Source organism: Hermetia illucens, chromosome 2, assembly GCF_905115235.1.
Source record: "Hermetia illucens chromosome 2, iHerIll2.2.curated.20191125, whole genome shotgun sequence".
Lineage (NCBI taxonomy): Eukaryota > Metazoa > Arthropoda > Insecta > Diptera > Stratiomyidae > Hermetia > Hermetia illucens.
In genome coordinates, this window is record NC_051850.1 from 18694995 (window position 1) to 18720860 (window position 25866).

Here is a 25866-nt window from a genome sequence, read left to right on the forward strand (position 1 = left end):
CTTCTTAACGGCCAAAGTTTCCTTCTACTGTGCCTTCCTCTTCCGCTTTCTAATCGATTTGGGTTTTAAGGTTCACTCATAATGACCTGGCTCCTCCTGGCTGACAACGCCGTTGATAATAATCGCAAGCTTTCCACTGAAGTGGAGAACATTTGTTTCAGAGATTTTTTCCAGGAGGAAAGCCTACAAAATGCATGTCTTCGCCGAAACTTGATTGTCCTGAGTCGCTAATAGAATTGTTTGTGACTTCTTGTCCATTGAAAAATCAAGATTCGTAGCTTCCAGATTTATGTTTTCGGTACTGTTAGTATAGTAGGTTACTACACCAGGTTAGTCCACCACTACAAGTAGATATCCCAGTGCAGAAAATAAATGCTAATACAATCCCGGAATCCCGATCTTGGCTGTCCTCATGTATTCCTCAGAGACCTGGGTACTTAGCCGCGTTCGAGAGAAGATTCCTCCGAAGTATTTTTGGCCCCCTACATGAGGATGGTCCATTCCGTAGCCTACATAATGACGAAATCTATTAGCGATGCCATGACCGTCTGGTTGTGGATAACATTCGGCTCAATAGGTTGTGGTAGGCGGGTCACTTAATCCGTATGGATGAGGATGATCCAGCCCGGAAAGTATATAAAGACAATATCCACGATAGAAAGAGAAGGCGAGGCAGACCCTACCTGAGATGGAACAATGGCGTAGGCCAGGACGCCGAAAAACTTTTAGGAATATCGGATTGGTGGACCTAAGCGTAAAACCTGGAGCTCCTTATTAAGGCGGGCCTAGACTGGATACCGATTGTTGCGTCGTTGATGTTGATGATAATCCCGGAAGGCTTTAAAAAGCAGCACAAACGCTGAAACGCCAGAAAGCAAGCTTATTTCCGCTATGGATTCTCCTCTTTCACTAACCAATTGAAAATCACAATGACGTCATATTTACACACCAAAATTATATTTCCCTTAAGGCTTTCCTGACTTCATCCTTCCAGCATTTATAAACTTAACATAACTTTTCAACTGTCAATAAGAATCGAATGGAACCAATTTCCTTCAATTTACGTTGCTCCTTGATATAACCTGCAACAATCACTTGAAATCCATCCTTTGCACTAAAGGCTGGTCCTAACGGAAGAGAATCTGCTTGGAAATATAAGTTCCGTATGAAATAATGACACTTGCATACAGGACATTTAAAATCTAGATTTGTCGTCTCACGAAATGTCAGTAGCATATTTTTAAATATGGTATTATGCTGCGCTAAACGACCAAAATCACAATATCGTGTGGTTTTATTAAAGAAGACAATATCAGTGTTTCTAATCTTCGAATGCAGTTCAATTTTCCAGTAAGGATTGGCGATGGGTTTGAGAACGTTTACTTCAGCATTTAGAGACGACTTGTTAACTACTTTTACTGTGTAGTTTAGATACTCAGGAAGCCGTACTACGTGGGAAACATCTTCATAATAGAAAATGTAGCACTTCTGAAAAAATGATATTCTTTAGATTTGCTTTGGATCCAATTACAAACAGTGTACCTTGGAAGGAATTTCCTTCATAATAAATGCAATGACAAGGGATCTCAGGATAATGCCCATCTCCAACCTAACTTTCGTCACAGACTAAAGATTTTTTATTATATGAGAATCCGAAATTACCATAAAAGTATCTGATCAAACAGATAATCTGAAAAAGCAGCAATTTCGAAAAGTGTATTGACTAATAACATTCAGATAAAAGTCCTGGATTGACGTTGATGATATCTTAAAGCAGCAGTAAATTTTCAACGATTAAGTAGTAGAGATATTATCTTAATATACTTTTAACTGACTTAAGGCTATGTAAAACATATTAGGACTGACAAAATTACTCAGTCGACTAGAGCTGAATATTGTCAAAAGAATCATTAGAGAACAATTACAAAGGCTGTCAGAAGTGCTGATGTGTTAAGGCAAGCGAGCCATAAAAATGAGATAAAAAGTAACAAGCGCAATCATAGGAATTCAGCAATTTATTAGGAACTAAGTACCACCAAAACGTCAATGCCTTTTCTCGGAAACGGCCACTGACAGGCAGAAGGTAGATTTTTTGTTGGTTCTGTCACTCACTCTGCTGTAACAAAGATCACGCCTGTCAAGCAGACAAATATCCTCAATGGAACCTATTCACAATTAACTTTTAACACAACTCTGACAGATTAACCGAACTATCTTTTCATCGTCTTTGTTAGGGGATTTCCTAACCTAGGACTGCAGGAAATACAGCTCTCGACAGAGACGGGTACAATGCATGTTTACCATAAACCACTTATGGGTCAAACTAAATCAACTAGATGCGCAATCATTGACAATTCCATTCGATGTATTTCAACTCTCCTGTGGCTTCCTGAGAGACTTGCATGCCTCTTTCTCTATTATGCGTTAAAAGTTAAAGGACCTCTTGTCGGTCATCTTGGAAATATGTAATCTACTGAACTGGTACTCTTTTTCACTGTGTTACTTGTGCGCTGCCATTCCTGCTTTTTAATCATCACTTCCACAGGTGTCTATCCTGTATTCTATTCATTGCGAGTTGTCACAGACCGAAGTACTCCGGAAACCAGGCACATATATACGTTCGTCAGAGGTTGATGCTTTCAAGCGGCGTTGGTGGCAGCTTTCCACAAAGTGATCCTCTATATAGCAACAGCGGCGATATACCGATGCCAGCCAATCTTAACTAGATTCTAATGTCAAGGTATATAGGTGCATTACTAGATTTCCGCCTGAACTGGAAAGGCACATTTAGCGGTGGTAAATGGTAGAATCCCGTAGGTGTCCGAATAACTTAATGGTTAGAGCGGTAGGCTGTCGCACCGGTAGGTCATTATTCAACTCTCACTGGCAGAGAGGTTTGCAACGCGACTGAATGTCGGATATCAGTCGTAAATAAGCGCCTGAGTCAAATCGGGGTGTTGATCATGGGCAATGTAGACCACGTTGCCACTTGCAGTATACCGCATACAACCGCTTATACGAGCAATTAATAAACTAGTTGTGTGTCAGCCAGGAGGAGGAATGGAGTTCTTGGAGAAAACTTATATGGTTAACGAGAAACTCTTGCGGTTCCACTCGGCGGTACCGCAGTTCCAGAGCCATTGATGAAAAGTCAATGGTTCAAACGCTTGCCATCTGCCCTTCAACCGATTATGACGACGATGGATAGTCAGCCACAACAAACTACAGCCGACATAGCTGATAAGATCTACGTCGTACTAGCGTCAAGTATCACAGAAGTAACAACAGATATAACAATATCCCCACCTTCAACGGCGGAAACCAGTTTAACGCAGCTGGTCCAATAGTTATTAAGTCAATGTGCAGAGCTCCGAATGATCAAACAGGAGTCTCACCCCTTGAATTCTGCCAGATGTAAACGTCGATTCTCTCATTATCGATCACTTTGACAGCTCAGGTCCGAACGTCGTCATCCACAAGGTATATGCTGGCATCACAGGAGATTTAATGAGGAGCCTACCAAATGTACAAAACCGTGTAACTGAACTTCGGAAAAACATAATCGGGTGTCGATAAAGGTGGCAAATGATCCCGTTTCATGGTCTTCACGCCGCCTGATTATGTTCGACAAAAATACGAGAACACGGTTCCTGATAGGTACAGGTGCTGATATATGCGTATATCCGCGCTCTAAATTCCAACGACCATGTTAAAAGGCTCCTTCCAAATCTTCAGCACAGTTGCATTTAAACAAAACCCAGTGAAGACATACCAAAGACTGCCATCGCAACACTGTTCGGCCTTCACCAGTTTCCATTAATGACATTTGGCCTGGGGAATGCAACACAAATATTCCAAAAATTCATTGACGGGACTTTGGGAGATTTAGACTTTTATTATGCATACATTAATGATATATTAGTCACTTCATTTTTCCGTAGAGAACAGGTTAGCCGCATAAGAACTCTGTTCCAAAGGTTGAAACAATGCGGAGTAGTCTTAAATCCAAAAAATACGTTTTTGGTCAGCACGAGGTGAGCTTCTTAGGATACCTTGTCTTAATGTCCCTTACCAATCAAATCAAAGCGATCCAATAATACCGACAACCAACCAACGTAGAGCAACCCAAAGCATTCTTGGATAGGTTGAATTTGTACGGAAGGTTCACACCCAGAGAAGTAGCAGTAAAAGCACCACACAACGAGATTTTTCATGGCAAAATTAAAGCCAATTCACCAATTAACTGAACCAGCGAATTTACGCAGCTTTTAAAGCTCCCAAGAATGCACTGGAACAGGCAACGCTACTTGCACATCCAAACTGTGACGACGATTGAGACAGTCCTCCTACAACGGCACCCGTTCGCTTTCTTTTCAAACATCAATTTCAATTTTGTCGCTTCTATCCAAGCATTCTAATGCTGGTTCCCTTGAGATCCCCAAGCTCTCTTGCGCGACCAACTTGCTCCTGTTTCCGCATTCCTTCATGACCTCTACGTTGTCCCATATGACACTATGTCTCTCTTAACTCATGTGCCGTACTATCATTGATTTCAGCGTTGCACTCTTCTTATTCTTTCTCCTGGTCCTTTTCGCTTCTCTCTGGTGCTCTCCCAGGCGTGTCAAAATCAGTCTTTTAATTTGTCCTATATAGCACTTCTCACAATCTGAATATGCCACTTTATATATCCCACTGGATTCCTGTTTTAATTTGCTATCCTTGGGAGATCCCAGCCTACTTTTGAGCTGGTAAATCCAACTCGATGGCACCATGTTTAGCCTTTTCATCGTTTTTATAAATTTCAACAAAGCAGCAGAGTATGTGACCCCTATTCTCGAAGCTATTAACCAGGGATGTCACTATCCTTATTTCTTGCCGTTTCTCTTTTTTCTACATCAGTCTTTCAATAATCGACCGTTGGGAACCGTTCTTTACTCGGGTGTCGATTATATATTCCTTTTCTTTCTTAAATCTTTCAACACTGAGGGGAACTGTCAACAATCGGTAGATCATGGCATGGAAGGAGACCATTTCGTGTGTATAGGCTACCTGCAAATATCAAAAGAGATCCCCTTTTCCTCTCTAATGATCCTTAAATCAAGAAACGCAAGTTCTCCATTGTCTTCTACCTCCATTGTGAACCTTAAGTACGGAGTACCTTCAGGACATCCAGCATCTCCTCCACTTCGTGGAAAATGTGGAAAATTGTGAAAATGTCATCTACATACCTTCACCAGACCTTTGAGAGCAGATCTTTGGAATGTAGATCATTTTCAATCTTGTCCATGAATTTGTCACTCAAAAAGGGTAAAAGGGGGTTCCTCATTGTCACCCCTCTGGATCCTTTGTAGAACTTCCCTCTGAATGTCAGGTAGCTCTCTGACATGCAAACCCCGGCAAGTTTCATAAACATCCTTGTTTCCACGTCGAATGGCACTATTCGTTCATCTGGTGCCGTAAATTCGGCATCTTTTAATTTCCTAATGAAGTCCTCTCTATTCCTGATGGCTTTTCCAGTCCCCTTAAACCTACTTAACAGGCACCCACGAACTACGGGCTATGTACCTAGCGAATAAATACTTTCATCATATGGTTCAGACAAAGGAGTTCATCATATTTACGAATCACAAGCCACTAAGCTTCACCTTCCTTCCATAAAAATAACGAGTGCTCACCTCGTCAATTTTGTCATCTAGATTACATCGAGCATTTTATCACCGATATCCAGCACGTATCCCCTCCTGCCTGACTTTGGCAGACCATTTCTCACGTTGGCCGGAAACAACACCAATCTTCGACCAAGAAGCCAACACAATTGTCAGAACGTTTCTTAATGCTGGTGTTTCTAACGGCGGTCCAACGAAAATACTCCAACATTCATACCAGGGCCCATATCAGGTGATCACTAGAACGGCTAAGTTCTTTCAAGTTGAAGTTGTCGGAAGTATCATCACAGTATCCGTTGACCGTTGAAAATCCAATCCCGGATAAACAACAGGAAACCTGCGTGACAATACCCACTCCTTGCACCCAATCCATAGCAGGAGAGTCTATAGCGGTGCTAATCGCCTCTCGGCACTTAGCTAGAATATGAAAATCAGGAACTGCCTGAACTAAGTTGATTACCTTCCTTTTCTACCGAAGTGATATAATCCCCTTAAGTTATCTAATTGCTAGAGGATTACGTAGAGCAGTTACGCAATAGAAAGTCAGTGTGTACAGAGCTCTCACATTGTGAACATTACAATGAGTGGCAAGTCCTGTTTTGCTTCAAAGTTTATAGACAAGGTTTTTATTGAATTTCTGCTACCTGCCATCAACCTCATCTGGGGCTCTATTAAAATAAGTGTGTATTCCAAGTCAACTTGGAACAGTTGAACAGTTGAAGGGGTTACAGAACCGCCAACTCTCCCCTTTCCACTGCTCTCACCAGTTCTCCCGGATAGTGCTATTCGAAAAGAGTCTGCACTGATAAGAATCTGCAGCTGGTGAAAGTTCCATCCGGTTTTCTGAGAGAATCCAACTTGACCGATCATCCCTTTTAAAAAATCCCGACAACCTTGGAGTCTTTCTTTCGCCTTCCAGTTCCACACAGTATGTTCTAAAGAGTCTCGTTTCGAACACTTAAGGAGCCTCTTATATTGACTCTGTTAGTTACGGAAGTTCAACCAGTCTTCATTCTTATTACTTTTACAAGCACGGTTTAGAAGTTGTCTGGTTAATTTCCTGAGTTTTTGCGGTTCGCCGGTCCACCACGGAACCATTTTACCGCTTTTACCCATTCAAGTACAGATTGGTAGGTCAATTACTTCATTTCTTCTCAATCCCACGAATGGAGGAACGCACCCTATGTTTGCTGCCGTGAGATCAGCTGAGGCTATGAAATCAAATAGTTTTTCTTCTCTGCGATTGCTTTTGCTATTCATCATCATCATCAACGGCGCAACAACCGGTATCCGGTCTAGGCCTGCCTTAATAAGGAACTCCAGACATCCCGGTTTTGCGCCGAGGTCCACCAATTCGATATCCCTAAAAGCTATCTGGCGTCCTGACCTACGCCATCGCTCCATCTTAGGCAGGGTCTGCTTCGTCTTCTTTTTCTACCATAGATATTGCCCTTATAGACTTTCCGGGTGGGATCATCCTCATCCATACGGATTAAGTGACCCGTCCATCGTAACCTATTGAGCCGAATTTTATCCACAACCGGACGGTCATGATATCGCTCATAAATTTCGTCATTGTGTAGGCTACGGAATCGTCCATCCTCATGTAGGGGGCCAAAAATTCTTCGGAGGATTCTTCTCTCGAATGCGGCCAAGAGTTCGCAATTTTTCTTGCTAAGAACCCAAGTTTCCGAGGAATACATGAGGACTGGCAAGATTATAGTCTTGTACAGTAAGAGCTTTGACCCTATGGTGAGACGTTTCGAGCGGAACAGTCTTTGTAAGCTGAAATAGGCTCTGTTGGCTGACAACAACCGTGCGCGGATTTCATCATCGTAGTTGTTATCGGTTGTGATTTTCGACCCTAGATAGGAGAAATTGTCAACGGTCTCAAAGTTGTATTCTCCTATCCTTATTCTTCTTCGTGTTTGTGTTTGACCAGTGCGGTTTGATGTTGTTGGTTGATTTGTCTCCGGTGCTGACGTTGCCACCATATATTTTGTCTTGCCTTCATTGATGTGCAACCCAAGATCTCGCGCCAATCACCCCCTGCTCGATCTGGATGAAGGCAGTTTGTACGTCTCGGGTCGTTCGTCCCATGATGTCGATATCGTCAGCATAGGCCAGTAGCTGGGTGGACTTAAAGAGGATCGTACCTCTTGCATTTACATCAGCATCACGGATCACTTTCTCGGGGGCCAGGTTAAAGGACGCATGATAGGGCTTCCCGTTGTCGTAGACCGTTGTTAATGTCGAATGGTCTTGAGAGTGATCCTGCTGATTTTATCTGGCCTCGCGCATTGGTCAGGGTCGGCCTAGTCAGTCTTATTAATTTCGTCGGGATACCGAATTCTCCCATGGCCGTGTACAGTTTTACCCTGGCTATGCTATCATAGGCGGCTTTAAAGTCGATGAACAGATGGTGCTTGCTATTGCTTCAATAAATTTGTTGAGCATTCGCATCGCATCGCCATTAAGACTTCGGGACCTATTTCTGCAAATGCTACCAAATCCTTTAGTTCTTGACTCAATGGAAAACACGAATAGAATAGGTTTACAGACGCAGATAACACTTTTGCTCTTACCGTTGACCTGGTTTTCTAAGATGACTGCAGCTGCAGTCCTGTGAACTGATTTCCCTTAGCTGGTTGCTTCTGACAACTATTCACATCATAACAGTGGCTCTCAAGGTTAATGATCTTTCGTCGGTTTTACCACAGATTCTATTAAACCAAATCGGCTATTGTACCAGAGTAGCCTTGTAATTTTGGTAGACCTGCTGCCATTAGAAAGGATCAGGTTTTGGCATGCTACACGTTTATTTGACAAATCTTTGTCTTTCTAAAGATATATGTTGCAAAATCGCCGCGAACTGAGGATTCTGGTGCATGAATTGTGACACTTTGTTGCAACCGATTTCTCTTGATATTGCCACTCCTGGTGATGCAGCAACGCTCAACAATAAGTAGAGTAGAAAAAGAAAACGTGTCAGACCCCGCTTCAGATGGATTCGTAGCTTAGGTCAGGATGCCAAACACTTTAGGGATATCGATTTTATAGACCTCGGCGCAAATATCTTCAGTGAATTTCTAAAGCAGGCCTAGACCACACATCGGTTGTTGCGCAGTTGATGATTATGAGATATCTGACCGAAACTTAACAGTCTAATTGTGAATTTTTACGGTCATGTTCCATCAGACTGCTGCATTATACTGTATTTTTGTTCTACAAACGAAAGATTTAAGCCAGCAACTTGAATCATTTTATAAAGGTAACATATGCTTGTTAGGCCTGTTAAAAGAATGAATCGATTATGCCGCTAAAGGGGTTTGTAAGGTCATCCCAGCAGTTTAATTTAATACATATGCAAGTTGTATTTAAAGAATAACTGAAATTAAAGTGCAGTACAGTGCATTTGCTTGAAATTCACGAACGTAATTTTGTGCTGAAAAAGGTGCACATAAACGTCCAATTAAAACTACATCACTGTTACGATCCTATCAGAACAGTAGCGATCATTAAGTGGAATTGATTTAAATTCAGCGGTCTCCTTCAACTACCCACTTCATTTATCATAATGAACAATCAATTTTAACGGTTCATTCGGTTCACTTGTTAATGGGCTTCACCAGGCGGTATCACCTGTTTCTGATTAAGGTACAATGTAAAGTGTATAATTAGCACTTTGTTGAAGGTGTAGGTAATTGAATTACTTTAAAGTACCTATACTTCATGAGATTGCTGTCATTTGAGTCTCACCTGTTTAAATCTTTGTTTGAATCAACTTGTGTTAATAGATGGCTAAGTTGAATGAAACTTGTATCAATAGTGTATCTAGTTAAATAAGTGTAGGGAAGTGTGACCGGTAATTTTATTGTAGTATTTACCAATAAAGTGAAACAGACATACTATTGTCAATAATTTTGTCTGCTTCACTTTATTGATAAGCATTATATCCAGATTAATGCAGTCACTAAGAATAAATTAATTTCGACGAGCTGATTAGAAGAAAAACTATTTCTGAGAGGCCTAACTAGAATTTTAATAATGAATTCTTATTCTCCTTTTATTACCATTACATAATAAATTTACATTTTCTATTTATTTTATGTTATGCTATGTTATGGCGGTCAAAGGGTAGTATAGGTCCCAAGGTGAAACGTGGATTGGTACCCACGATGGAGCATAAAACCTGGGGAACGCCTGCTGAACCAACACCGACAGCTCTACTACCAAACCCTATCTCCACATACGTGTGGTGATCGCTGGAACTCCGCCATGCTATTAACATAGTATGTTAGTCCCAAGCCCAGGTAAAGAAGGAGGGTTTGAGGCAACGTACTCTGTACTATCCTCAGTAAAACAAAAATAAAGTGCTGAGATCAGGGAAAGAGATAAACAGAATATAGTTGAAGTTATTCCACTATGCAAAATCGTACCTGATCTCTCTTGGTGACAGATCCCGCGACAGGCCGACAAAGAAAATGCATACAATGTCGTTACAAACATGATAATCGGAACAAAACAAATACGTGTTTGCAAGCTTAATGTTAGCGCCCTAACTGGAAAGACCGAGAAACTCGCAGGAGCCCTTCGGAAAAGCCGCATTGATATCTGCGCTCTGCAAGAAACCCGATGATCTGGTGCCAAAAGCTGCGACATTGAATGCAAAACCGTAAAAATGGCTATAAACTTCTCTATTTTGGTAACCCACACACGTTTCCGTGATGCCATTAAAGAAGTAGAAAGATTTGATGATTGGCCGATGAAGCTCACCATTATATCAGCTGATCGTACTTTTCACTTCTTCACCGCATACGCACCACAGACAGGTCGACCTGATGCCGAGAAAGATGCATTCTGGCAACTTCTCGATGAAAAGAAATCAATCCGTGTCCGAAGACGACCGTGGGATTATGCCTTCACGGCAAGTACTCACGTTAAACCCCCAGGACTTCCATGTGAGCGCAACTGGTGTTCAGAGGTGGCGGTGAGGATGACGGGGCAGCAACCATTTCAGGTGGCACCGGCAGACGCTGTACTCACTTTGGCTTGCCGGCCGTGATGCAGTAGGCGAATGCTCTAAAGGCCTAATTAGGGCGATCAAATCCTAGTCAGCACGGGGACTCATCTGAAGTGGCAGTTTGGTCACGAAACCTTACCAGGGGTATACTGGTACAATGGGAACCGGGATAGTTCCTGGACTCTCATACTTCGGGTGAACTCCCGTTGTATGCGAATACAGCTCGGTTGTTTCCGGTTGGCCCCCTAGTCTCATGGGGGTTGTGGTTATGCTCAAGCAAGAAGAGACCTTCGGGCCTCGGCATGGTGTTCCGTTTCAGCACGGAAGCCGTACTCCTTAGTTCGGTATAGACTTAGGTATGTCTTGCATCCACCAGTATAAATGCTTAGCCATGCACACACAGTATAGACTGGTACCGTTGTTGCTTGTCTCAGCGGGGCTCTGATTGTGGTCACAACATCAATCCGTGTCTTAAGAAGACTGTGGGATTAAGTCTCAACGACAGGTACCTACGTAAAACATCCAATGACTTAACTGTCAGCGCAACTGAAGTCGAGGAGGCAATGAAAGGAATGAAATTGGGGAAAGCCACAGGATCTGACGATATCGCATCTGAGCTCTGGAATGCGAAGAGCTGAGACCCAACACTCAGTGCTCAGTGAATTCTTTAATCGAGTTACCCAGAAAGGACGAACACCATCTGACTGGCAAGAAAGTACCATTTTTCCAATATGGAAAAAGAAAGGTAGTCCAGCAGAATGATCAAATTACCGTCCGATCCGGTTACTTTCCCATACCATCAAGATTTTTGAACGCATTCTTGACAACCGTATTCGCGAAATCGTTGAAATAAGCGTGAAAAAAGCCGGATTTATCAAGAACTGCGGAACTACTGACGCAATACACGCTGCGCGGTTACTCATTTAGAAACAGCGTGAGAAGCATCGCCCTCTTTACATTGCATTTCTAGATCTAGAGAAAGCATTTGACCGTGTGCCACATGAACTTATCTGGTATGCTCTACGACAACACTTAGTACCAGAAAAACTCGTGCGCTGGGTCCAATTGCTCTACCACGACCCGAAAAGTAAAGCTCGAAGTATGGCGGGTGTATCAAAACAGTTTCGTGTCTCTGTTGGTGTTCATCAAGGAAGCGCCCTCTCACCACTCCTCTTTGTTCTTTTTATGAACACCGTCACTCGGGATATTCAACGTTCAACGCCCTATACAATGCTTTATGCAGATGATGTTTTCCTAGCATCTGATAGCAAAAATGATCTCGAGCAACTTGTCCTAAAATAGAATGATCGTCTCATGCAACACGGTCTCAGATTGAATCTAAACAAAACTGAATTTTTGACGACCGATCCCCATGAAAGAGGGACAATCACTGTTAGCGGCAGTCATCTACCCAGAACTGTGCGATTTAAATACTTCGGATCAACGCTATCAGCCAATAAACAACTGCGTTATGAAATTGCTTCACGCATTAAGGCAACCAACATCAAATCGCACTGGTCAAACGGGAAGAATAAAGATAGGAGACTGCAACTTTGAGACCGTTCAAAATTTCCCCTATCTAAGGCCCAGAAGATAACAGTTTTTTTTTAGCTTACAAAAACTGTTCCGCTTGAAAAGTCTCACCATAGGGTCAAAGTTCTTACTGTACAAGACAATGATCTTGCCAGTCCTCATGTATTCCACGGAGACTTGGGTTCTTAGCAAGAAGAATTGCGAACTCTTGGGCGCGTTCGAGAGAAGAATCCTCCGAAGAATTTCTGTCCCCCTACATGAGGATGGACGATTCCGTAGCCTACACATTGACGAAACCTATGAGCGATACCATAACCGTCCGGTTTTGGATAAAATCCGGATCAATGGAAAGTCTATAAGGGCAATATCTATACTGGAAAATGAAGACAAGGCAGACCCCGTCCTTTCGCTCTCTATGGCTCTGACTGTTGGCCAACTATAAAAGACAATGAACGGCGTCTTGCGATAATGGAGACGAGGATGTTACGTTGGACTAGTGGCGTCACACGTTTTGATCACATTCGAAATGAGGATATCCGCGATCGTTATGGGGTTTCACCGATCGTGGAAGAATTGCGAGAGAGGCATCTTCGATGGTATGGTCACACAATTCGTGTTAACGAGAATTCACTTGCCAAGATTGATCTGAACATCGAAGTCTACGGTAAACGACCAAAAGGCCGGCCAAAGCACCGATGGATTGATAGACAGGATTGGATTTAAAAGCCTCGAAATTGGACCCCGATCAGGCATTCGATAGAGCCAAATGGCGAAATCGATCACGACGACCCGACCTTGCTTGCGAGCGGGACAAAGGATGAAGAAAAATAAGAAGAAGAAGAAGATGTGGTGATCGCTGGGAGCTCTTTCTTCATGAAAAACTGCATGACAGAAGACAGGATGCAGGCGAGTCTCCCGCGCCTAAAAACGGGACAAAATTTACCAACTGGTCCTCCAGGTAGGGGGTTGGGTAGGGCTGACAACCTCACACGGAAAACCGATGTTACGAAGCCACGGAAAGATGGATTTGACAACGACGAACCTGGCAACGACAACGATACCCTGTCCCAATATAAAGCTAATGTAACAACGTTGCAAGAGATGTGATGGAGAAGAGCCGCTACACCATATATTATAGACTAGGTTTGTTAGTCAGCCAAAAAATGAAACCTGCTGTTATCGGCTTTGAAAATATAAACGAAAGGCTATGCACTCTGCGTTTGCGAGGCAAATTTAGAAATATAAGTCTCATAAACATTCAGAGCAGACTGCAGAGTCGGAGAAGGATACCTTCTACGAGGCAATTAAATGGACCCTCGAAGCCTGTTGCAAGTATGATATCAAAATCATACTTCAAGATTTCAACAGTCAAGTAAAGACGGAGCCCATATTCAGGCGATACGTTCGCTCCCATAGCTCATACCAATGATAACGGACTGCGGATTATTCAGTTAGCAATATCGCACGAAATGATTGTTGGAAATACCTGGTTTGCGCGGAAAGCGATCCACAAACATACGTGGGCCTCTCCAGGCCGGACCACTTTCAACCAATTTGACAACGTGCGTCTCAGCCTTGATGAATGTCAAAACATACAGGGGCCCAATATAGACTCGGATCACTATCTCGTTGGCATGGTGCTCCGAGCGCGAATTAAGACACCACCTACCATCCCCTCTGACAATCAGGTCAGAGTGAAGCCATTCACAACACAGCCCTCAGCAACACCTATAAGGGCGAAATGGATGCCGCAATAACCACAGCTAACAAAGATGAGGCATCAACAAATGATCTTCACAACCACCTGAAGAACGTTATCATTGATGCGGTCACAAAGATTCTTGGCCCCAACCGCAAGAAAAGTCGGAACGGCTGGTTTGACGATGAATGTAAGCTAGCTACGGAACGGAAGAGTCCCGCATACCGAGTAATGTTGCATTCTCAAAAAACGCGGGCACGCGCAGAGACTTATCACGACCTCCGTCGAGCGGAGAAGCGACTTCACAAACGGAAAACGGACGCCTGGGAGAACCAACAAGTCTGTGAACTCGAAAAGTAAAGGGAGCAAGATGTGAGAAAGCGAATCAATGCCTGACGACTGGCAACGAGGCATTATCTGTTCCATACATAAAAATGGGGATATCACACAGTGCATCAATTATAGAGGCATCGCGTTGTTAAGTACCATCTATAAGATATTCTCTTCTATCTTGCTAGAGCGGATAGACCCATATGCTCAGAACATCATTGGCCCATACCAGAGCGGCTTCACTCCAGCAGATTAGATTTTCTCTGCGGCAAGTGATAGAAAAACTGTTGGAATATGGATATCAGTTGCACCATCTTTTGATCGACTTAAAAGCCGCCTACGACAGCATGGCCATGAGGTAATTCGGAATCCCGACAAAATTGATAAGACTGACTAGGCTGACGCTAAACAATGTGCGAGGCTAGATAAAAGCATTAACAACAGTCTAAGAAGAAGGGATGCCCTATCATGCGTCCTCTTCAACCTATGGACGATTCCGTAACCTCCATAACGACGAAATCTACGAGTGATACTACGACCGTCTAGTCGTGGATAAAATTCGGCTCAACAGGTTGCAATGGGCGGGTCACTGAATCCGTATGGAAGAGGATAATCAACCCCGGAAAGTCTATAAGAGCAATATCTATGGTAGAAAAAAAAGTCGAGACTGGCCCTGCCTGAGATAGAGCGATGGCGTCGGTCAGGACGCCAGATAGCTTTTAGGGATATCGAATTGGTGGACCTCGGCGCAAAACCGGGGTGTCTGGAGTTCCTTATTAAGGTAGGCCTAGACCGGATACCAGTTGTTGCTCCTTTGATGATAATGATGATGATTTATTTTATAGAATGATCTTTCATGTGTACTATTATATATTATTGTATTTCTATCTAAACTTGCTTTTTGACCTAAATCCATACTGAATCTCTTTGAGTCACTTTTATCCTTTTCATATCTACAACTTCTATTTTTATATAATTTTGTAACTTTTCTCTCAAATCAAATAGGTACCTGTCCGGTACGTATACCACGTAACACTATTATTACGGACATTACAGAATTTACGTGATTGTCGATTTCAGTTAGATACGAATTTTTCCATTATTTTGTAGGCGGTTACATGTTTCACCAGTAACGGCTTGTTATACTATGAATTGCGCTCTACTTAACGAACAGATTGAAACAAAAATCTATCTTGAATTTACCCCAAATATTCAGAATGTACGTGAGATACCTGTTTTATTGCTATCGGAGATGTCAAAGTTGTTCTAGTATCTAAAGATATTGCTGAGATTTACCGTACGAAATATGGTTCGAGGTTTATGACTATCTGTGGGTGGGTTGTAGCTGATTTAACGCAGATAACGCAGATTTAATAAGCATTATGCACTTTTATTGAAGCATGGGTTTGCTACTTTACTGCTAAGTGATCACATGTTAGATTGGATTTACTTAATCTTAAATATTTATGTATTACTTTCGCATTAAATTATAATTAAACGATCTCAGTGAGTATGGAGTGGTTAGAGGTAACCAGGTGAAGATAATGTTGTGGAGTTATCGTTTTGAAAAAGTGATTGTTCCGATATTTTCATGATATTATGCAGCTGTAATTTATGGGGAACTAAAAATAACTATTTAGTAAGTTATTGAGGTCAATCATATATAGAAATGGGCATTGGTTTTATTGTACACGACATGCATATTAATGAATATGTGGTGAATTCATAGATTTTAGGAGCAGCTGCAGAAAAAAAAGTGAATTTGGCAGTAGATGTCCAAAGTTTGGTACTAAGCAGGACTTATAGAAGCAGTTGCACAATGAAATTATAGATAGACGCTGGTATGTTATGTCCTTAGCCTTATTATTAGTTGGTGCCAATGAGAGCCGTTGCTAGATGGTATATATATCAAATCTAGGAATTCAGCACATACACAATAACGTAAGACCAACTGAGCTGCAGTTTAAAAAACTCTCAAAGTATTTCTTGCTACCCATAAAATAAAATAAAATCAATAGGGGTTGATAAGTAGGTATCAGTGACCGCTCCAAGGAACCCAGTTAGCGCTGTGATTTGCCGCTTTGATGCCACGGACTCCTTATACTATGACTGCTGTGGGAAAAGCAAGAGGAGCAGAAAAAATAATTGGTTCTGATCTTAAGGACTAGCCTGCGATGTTTAAAGCAGAGATAATTGCAATAAAAGATACACTCCCCGCCGAACTCGTCTTCTCCTCCTCTGGCTTTCCTTTTGATTGTGGTGCACTTCGTGTCTCCCCGCCCAACTTCCTCCCGTTCATTGTATCTTCTGTATATGTCCCCTGTGCTAACCCTTCTCGCCTGTATGAAGAATTGTTTGACAGTTTGTCTGAACTCCTTACCGTCAGATTCCCTTCCCTCCCTTTCTTCCTTTGCGGAGATTTCAACCTCCCCATGCTCCATTGGCCTAATCATCCTAGCCTTCCAATTCCTTCCAAGAACTTCTCTCATTCTTCCCTTCCACTTTCTTCCTTTATGAACACTTGCTCTGGCCTGAATTTCAATACCAAAAATTCCTTAGGCCGCACTTTCGATCTCTTCCTCTCAAACCTCCCGGAGCGCCCCCTCTCTCTCTTAACTTCCTTGCACATCCCCGTATGTCAAAACTGACCCTCACCATCCCGTGCTTGAATTTGAAGCGGAGCTTCCTCGTTCAAAACCCAAAACCAAGCTTAAATCCACTAAGTTCAACTTCCGCAAAAGCCAATTTTGACGATCTGAACTCAGCTTTAGCGTCTTTCAACTGGGTACATATATTAAGCCACTCATCGTGTGATCAAGCTCTAGACATCCTTCACAATATCCTGTCCGATCTCCTCTCCTGTTATGTCCCTTCTTCCCCTCCCTGCCTACGTTCGTACCCAACTTGGTTCACAACAGAAATTCTTATTAACATTCACTTGAAACATACACTGCGGAAGAAGTTTCGGGCTTCTAAAAATGACGCTGGCCTTGCTCACTTTAAGGCTATGCGCTCTACTGTAAAGTCAATGGTCAGAAAAGCGCGGAAAAAGTACTTATTGAGCGTCGAAGCCGCCCTTGCCCGCGGTAACTTAAAACCCTTTTGGTCTCACGCTCGCAATACTCGTAATCCAACTCAATCTCTCCCTTCTTCTATCAACTTCGCTGAGTCTACTGCCAACTCCCCACAACAATCCTGCGACCTTCTCTGCTCCTACTTCTCTTCAGTGTTTTCTCCCTCGAGCACTCCACCCTCTACACCTCTCATAACTGCAGACTCCTTCGAATCTCTAGCCATTCTTCTCCTTACGCCTTCCTTGGATGAGTTCCTCATGGGTAATCTTGACCCCAATGTCGGACCTGGCCCCGATGCGCTTCCTCATCTCTTCCTCCTTAACTGTAGAAAACACATTTCCCTCCCCCTGAATATAATCTACAACAAAGTCTAGATGAATGCTACTTTCCCCGACTCTGGAAAGAGGCCCTTATCATCCCTATCCTCAAGAGTGGAGACCCTTCCCTTGCTGTGAACTACCGCCCCATTTCTCTTCTCGCCTCTTGCTCCAAAATCCGCGAAAGATACGTCAACGACTAGTTGACCGCGCACTTCGGTCACCTCATTGTCAAAGAGCAGCATGGTTTCGTGAAACATAGATCAAAAGCTTCAAATCTTCTGGTCTTTACCAACTTTGTTCTAAATGCTTTAATTGACGGCAGGAGGTACATGCTATTTATACCGATTCCTCTAAAGCCTTTGGTACCGTTGACCATAACATTCTCCTCTCTAAACTTTCATTACTAGACTTCCCTCCCTCAGTCATCTTCTGGCTTTCCTCCTATCTCTCGTACCGTTCCTGTAAAGTTTCTTTTCATGGTTCCTTCTCTCCTTCCTCTGGTGTTCCCCAAAGATCTATAATTGGCCCCCTACTTTTCTTGTTTTTTTATCAATGACTTCGCCTCCATCCTCACCTGCCCGTATTTGCTTTACGCAGACGACCTTAAATTGTTTGCCTCTGTTTCGTCTCCGTTGGACTGTGCTCTCTTACAGTCCAGCCTTCATAATTTTGTCCGTTGGTGTTCGGTCAACAAGCTAACACTGAATGTCAACAAATGCCACTGGATGCGCTATTCCCTTAAACCCTTCCCAACATCCTTTTCCTTTTCTATCAGTGGACAACCACTTTCACTACTGACCTCCCTCAAAGACCTGGGTGTAATATTCGACGACGAACTTCGTTTTAGTTCCCACTTTGTTAACATCATCAATAGAGCTTCTAAAATGTCTGGTTTTATCCTACGTTCCTCCTCCCAATTTACCTCAATCCAGCCCTCCTTAACACTATTCAATTCTATTGTCAGAAATATCCTAGAATATTGCTGTCTAGTCTGGTCCTCCTTCCGCATCCGTGCCTGCCGCGCTCTGGAAGCTGTACAACGGAAGTTGACCCTCTTTTACAAAACGAACCGAACATTTTTGACGTACCCTTCGCGGAGCTTGAGATTTACTTCGACTCCTAAGGCTTTGCCGGTCCTACAATATCCTACAGCGTGGGTCCTTTGACTCTATTTCCCTCTCTAGTTTTAAGCGTAAAATAAGCCATTCACTTGCTCCTCCCTCTGAGGACAATAAGCAATAAGGAATTTGCTTTCTGTGCATTGTTCTCATTAATAAATAAAGCTCTCGCAAGCTGGTCTTGGTCTAGGAGCGTTAATTTGCAGGTGGTAAATCTTTGCTATCTGCAGTCAACTGCTGCCAAATAGCGCGAGTTGGTCCCACCCTTCATAGTTGTTAACTGCACTCTCCGAGCGATCATCAAGTGCCGGGCACCGGCTGGTCATGAGGATGATATAGTTGATTAGTTTCTCTGGCTGAATCAGTTAGACACAATGTTGAAATGATTCTTTGGACCCTGGTCCCTCTCTTTCGCAACAAGTGTGTCCCGGATTTTATAGCTCCACACGCGCAGATGAAGCGGTTTTGGCGGCACCCCCCCCCCTTTTTTTAATGACACTTTATTTGATTTTCAGGCTCAAGTGGAATTTCACGCATCGGTTCAAGGACACGTGAAATTTTCTTAAATAACCAGCGTGATGAACTGAAGTGACTAGAAGAACGCCCATTTCGTCCCCAAGGCTAGCTAGCATAGAAGGGTCAAATTCATGTCCTCAGGAAATTTTAGTGGAGCTTTAGTATTTGCGGGCAGACTTTCACGGTCAATTTAGCCAAGTGTTTAGGTTTTCGGGATAGTTCTCATCACTCGGTCGATTCTGGCCAACCAAGATAGTTTTTTGACTATTGTCCAATCGGTCAAGTTATTAAATCAAGCCATTCCAATAACCTAATAGTCAGATGAAGTGGACTTTCGCCATGCCTCACAAACTGTTCCGCCTTCTATCAGCGCGGAGGATGTCGTCTTAAGTACAAATCCTTAACGATTGCTTGGCTGCAGGTCCGAATGATTATGTTACGCTTGGGGCTCGGGTGAAGCTCCAGACACCTATGGGTCTCCAGTTCCACTAGTGCTTCTGTTTATAATGCACTGTGGCTACGTTGTCAGCATCTGCCGGTAAAGACTCCTGTGTCCTAACGTCGCAAAATTAGAAATCCAAAATCTGGTCTCACGGACTTTGACAATACTGGATAATACAATGTATTTAACATGAAGGTCTGGGGGAGTAGGTGAAAGAGTATATTGAGGGCGTCATTAGAGCAGGACTAGGAGGTCCAAGTTGCACTTGGACGTGCGGTCCTATGGATGCTATTAAGCTTTTTTGTATTGTAGTTCTTGTTCAGTTCCGTCCACGACACAATAACAATCAAATGTTACGATGAGGCGAACCGTATTCATCCAGAGAATCATCCTCGGCCGAAGAACCCATTTCCTTGCTGGCGTAGAAGACTATACAGATCCTTTTTATCCTCAGTTCTATGTTTAGTATATCGGATAACAACCAGATGCGGAAGACCGAATTCAGGTGGTCTTTTCATTTTGGTAAATAGCTTCACCTCCGTTTTGGTTATAGTTGCGCCCAGTCCGCTTCTTGCAGTTAACAAGCACACTTTCCTCAACGCCCCCTCAACGAATACAGTCATAACAGTAGGAAATATCCTTGATACCAATACTACTAAATAGTCAGTTTATGTTGCATCTTTCGTCCCGCACTTGTCCAATATCTGCTTATTCTTCACTATCAGCTAGAACACCGACGAGATGTTGCCTAAATGGCGCTTCCTGTTATTCATAGCTATAGTTAAGTGGCTACCTTCCAAATAAGATTGGATTATTCTGGTTCATAGCATGCATACTATTTATTGGTTAAGACACCTCTCCCATCCTATCCTGGGTAGAGCCTACTTGATGGGTTTGGTGCTCACTTTTTTGAATGCTTTCTCCATATCCGGAAAGACAACATAATTACCTCGTGAAGAGCCACATTTGTGCGTTTATCTTTGAGGGAGGTAAATTAAACTCTGAGGGAGAGCGAGCTCTTCATGGTCGTCAGTACGAAAATCACGCGCACGTCTGCAGGAGTATAGTACACGTTTTAAAAAAATAAACCTACGGTAAATCTCCGCAAGCCTTGGCACATTCTTTTCCTGCTGTTTCTGGAGCCTAGCTAGCAATATGGGTTTGGTGATTTATACGTGGAGGTCCTGCTTATAGCTCAGGCCATCTTATCCATGTTGATAATCGATACTCTTGGACTACCGGGGCTGCATAATTTTCTAAAAAGGATAGAGATTCGACTATCCGAAACGGTTCATGATTGCGTTCTTCTACAACGGTATCAGGAGCGCCACTATACTTTTGAACTCTGAAAAACTTCGTGATAGACCCAAATGTTTTGTCGGACCATTGCTGGCGGATACCACAAACCGCGTTCTCATGTTACGAGAGCTGGTTTCTGACGGGATTGACTGCAAAATTCCAGACTAGGTTAAGAAGCATGAAAATTTTACAATACTGTGTACCAGTATACGGGGTAGCAGACCCTGTCGGCTGAATCAAAGCGGCCGAGGAGAACCTCCACATGGTGGCACCGGGAAACGCTGTATGCACATTGACTTGCTGATCGGGATGCAGTTGGCGAATGCTACAAGGTCTAATTAGGGCGAATAAATTTATCTGAAGTGCCAAAAAGTCTCATGAGGAGTTATCTACTACCATGGGAACCCCTCGACGATTACCTACCTTGACGTGGTGAGGGAGCTCAGTAAGGAAGATCCTCCAGAAAACGGGAGGTGACACCTGAAGCCAAGCGGTAATCAAAACCCCAAGCCAAGGTGTGACTACCGTGCCGAGGGCTGAATGGTCACAGGGGTTAAGATGTGGCCGTAAACGGTGAACTCTGGGTACCAGGCGACCCCCAGTTTCAACTAGCCTTCTCTCGGCAAAAAGGGGCTCTGCCGAGATCGACTTACTTTCCCCGGAAAAATTGAGGCCATGGCAGCCAATTATGAAAAAATGAAAAAAAAAAAAACACAAATCTACTAAGCAAACACAAATAAACTTCGGTCGTGACGATCCAACCCCGAGTGAAGGGGCAACCCTGAGCTCATCGATGGAGAACCTGAGTCTAGACTCAGATTCCCCACTTATTCAAGTGGGAACCAATTCAATTGGGACCCAGTCCTTAACGGATGAGCCGATGCAGGCCCCTTCTGTCGGAACTCCTGACCCCAGGCTCCAATCGGCGCCACCTGCTGAGGCTAAAGTCTTGCCCATGGGTAAGCACCTGTCCACGGACAGCAAACTGCCTTCGGGCAAACCGCCTTCGGGCAAACAGCCTCCGGGCAAACCGCCTTCGGGCAAACTGCCTCCGGGCAAACCGCCTTCGGGCAAACCGCCTCCGGGCAAACCGCCTTCGGGCAAACCGCCTCCGGGCAACGCACAACCAAAGAGCTGTGCCAAGGTTGAGGGGAAAGGAGCGTTCGGGGCACCTGCGGCTAAGGGGAAACCGAAGCGGCAGCGGTCCTCGGACGATCCTAACTCTTCGACACAAAAGGCGGCAAAAAGGGCTCGGCCGGCAACGGCTAGGCCTTCATTTGCAGCCAAGGCTATCGAAGCCGACGGATGGGTCCTGTATGACGACTCTAATCCATCCGGCTACGATACTGAGCAGTGCGAACAGCTTAGAAGGAAACTCCTCCTAGCTGTAAGGACTGCGTCCGCGCAAGGCATTAAGCTTTGCTTTGAGTCGGTAGGTGTATACCGTAAAATGTTACGGCTGAACTTTGCCGACGAAGACACGAGCGAGTGGCTCAGGCAGTACTGCTCCTCCCTTAACGATGTGTGGGAGGGTGCGCGACTAACCTTGAAAAGGGTCTCTGAGCTGCCATCGATCAAAAAGTGCTTTCTCTGGCTTCCAGAAGAAGAGCGAAATGGCGTTGGGGTTCTGGAACAACTTGCTGCTAGGCAGCAAAACAGGAGAGAGAACCGATAGGCCGGGAACTTTTCTCACTATCGGCGTTCCCGAACCTGATGTTAAGATAGTTCGGGAAAAATCGGGTTGCCGGCTCTACTATGGGCTGGGGACCGTCACGTTACAAGTGTCGGCTCCTAAAACCATTGAAGGGGACATGCAGCCCCCGGCATCTACATCTGAAACATAGATGAGGTGCCACATCTCCCAAGTAAATTTGCAGCATTGTAAAGCGGCGACTGCACTTATCAGTCGTCGGATCAATAGCTGCAAGACATTTATATACCTCATACAAGAACCGTGGGTTGTTGGTGGGGCAGTCAGGGGCCTAAACTTCCAACATGCTGACCTATTGTATGCCAATGGAAGCGATCGACCCCGCACCTGCATGGTAGTCTCCAAAGACTTCCAGGCTAACCTGGTTAACGATCTATGTGATGGCGACACCACATCGGCTAAGCTAACCATAAAAAGTCAACAGGGAGATAAAGAGATACTATGGTGCTCTGCATACTTCCCCTACGACGCAGAAGACGTTCCCAGTGGAACATTCATCAGAGCTATCCAATATGCCAAAAGTAGAGGCATGGGGGTAATAGCAGGATGTGATGTCAACGCTCACCACATATGCTGGGGAAGTTCGAACATCAATGCAAGAGGATCGAGACTACTGGAGTATCTAGTAGGAACCGATTTGCAGATCCTAAATGTGGGTAATGAACCCACTTTCTTCAACGTGGTCAGGCGAGAGGTCATCGACATCACGGTGGCATCTCCTGACATCGCGGCTCTGATCGGAGAGTGGAGAGTATCAAACGATGTCACACTCTCGGATCACAGACGCATTGATTTCGTTATGGGCATGGATCTACCTCCACCCACTCCATTTCGGAATCCGAGGAAGACAGATTGGGTAATGTATCAAACAGAATTGAACGCCCGAGTCACGATCCCTGGGGGGCGCATCAAATCCATTGCTGGAATTGAGAAGACAACCCAGATGATCACAACTAGCATGAGAGAAGCTTTCGAAGAAAGCTGTCCATTCAGGATGCCAAAAAAGGGTAAAACACCATGGTGGAACTCGGATTTGGCAAAACAGAGGAGAACGACAAGGATGCTCCTTAATCGTGCTCTGAAGGGCGAATCAAGCACTATCTGGAATCGCTATAAAGAGGCACAGAAGGCTCTAAAGAAGAGCATAAGATCGGCCAAACGGTCATCTTGGAGACGCTTTTGCGAAGAGACCAACTCTCTTGAGGCAACCTCAAAGCTGAAGCGGATTCTGGTCAAAGAACGTAGCCAGAAACTGGGTTACTTACGTTTACAGAATGGGAAGTACACAGAGAGCGACGAAGAAACGGCAAATCATTTGCTTGAAGTACACTTCCCAGGCAGCATCCAAAATCTAATCTCGGGGCCAACAGGTGCATACAGCCCTCAGCCGAGAGATTGGAATCTGGCATGCAAAGTAGTATCACTGGAGCGAGTGAAATGGGCATTTAACTCGTTCCACAGATATAAGTCTGCAGGTCCGGATGGCATCATTCCTGCGCTAGTAATAGAAGGAATGGATGCCCTGGGTCGACACATTCGGAACATATATCGGGCATGCCTAGCACACGCTTATATTCCAATTAGATGGCGGGATGTGAAGGTGTTGTTCATTCCCAAACCAGGAAAACCCACCTACACAGACGTAAAAAGCTTTCGACCGATCAGCCTAACGTCCTTTCTGCTAAAAGGACTAGAAAGATTAGTAGATCGGTTCATAAGGGATACACACATTCCTAAATGGCCACTTCACCATAGGCAACACGCCTACCAGAAAGGCAAATCCACGGAGACAGCACTCCATGAACTTACGGCAAAAATTGAAAAGGCGATGTCTGGTAAAGAATACGCTTTAGGCGCATTCATGGACATCGAAGGTGCCTTCAATTATGCCTCATTTGCGGCAATTTGTGATGCGGCAAGACAGCATGGAATCGAACCGCTGCTAATCGGTTGGATCCTTCACATGCTAGAGTGGAAAAAAATCCACATATCGGTCGGCCAGAAGTCTATTGAAGCAGGATGTCTCAGGGGCTGCCCACAGGGAGGGGTTCTCTCTCCACTGTTATGGCTCTTGGTGATGGATACCCTGCTGTGGTTCCTGGAGGACAAAAAAGTCTTCGCGCAAGCATTTGCGGACGACCTAGCCGTAATAATTAACGGCAAGTTTGCGGACACAGTATGTGACCGCTTGAGTGCAACTCTGCATGTAATCCACAGCTGGTGCCTCCGCAATGGACTCACGGTGAACGCTAGAAAGACTGGACTAGTTATGTTCACTAAGAATGTCAGGTGGGGCAGCTATACGCTACCCACCTTAGCAGGGGCGGAAATCCAGCTGGCACAAACAGTCAAGTACTTAGGAGTACATTTCGACTCCAAGTTAACGTGGAAGCATCATATCCAGGAACAATATCAGAAATCCTGCAGATTGCTCTGGTGCTGTAGGAATGCGATAGGTAAGACCTGGGGACTTTCACCTAAACGGATATATTGGATGTATACATCTATAATAAAACCCATTTTGATGTATGCATGCATCGTCTGGTGGCCAAGACTGAACTTTGCTAACAGCAGGAAGCTGCTAACGCAGATTCAGAGACTTGGTTGCCTAAGTATTACTGGAGCAATGAGTACTACGCCGACTACGGCACTTGAAGCCATCCTAAATTTACCCCCCATCCACTTGGAGGTGAAACGGAAAGCAGCAAACGACGCATATAGGCTCGATACCATTGGGGCGTGGAAAGGCGGCCAATCCAACGGGCATGCGTCTATATGGAAATTCCTTGAAAAACATCCGGTAGCCCTGATGCCGACCGATCATATGGTTTCCAGATTCGTCTTTGAAAAGACATACACTGTCGTAATCACCGAAAGAGAAGAATGGTCGACAATTGGCCATGAGTCTTTTCAGATTACAGACCTAATAATCTTCACCGACGGGTCAGTCACGGAGGATGGATCGGGTGCAGGCGTGTTCTCGGAGAATCCGATTATAGAACTGGCCCGACCCCTCGGAAAAATGACGACCATATTTCAGGCGGAGATATATGCCATTTCATTGGCAGCAGAAGAATGTCTGCGACAAAAATGGAGGGTTCGCACCATTCGAATCTGTTCCGACAGTCGGGCGGC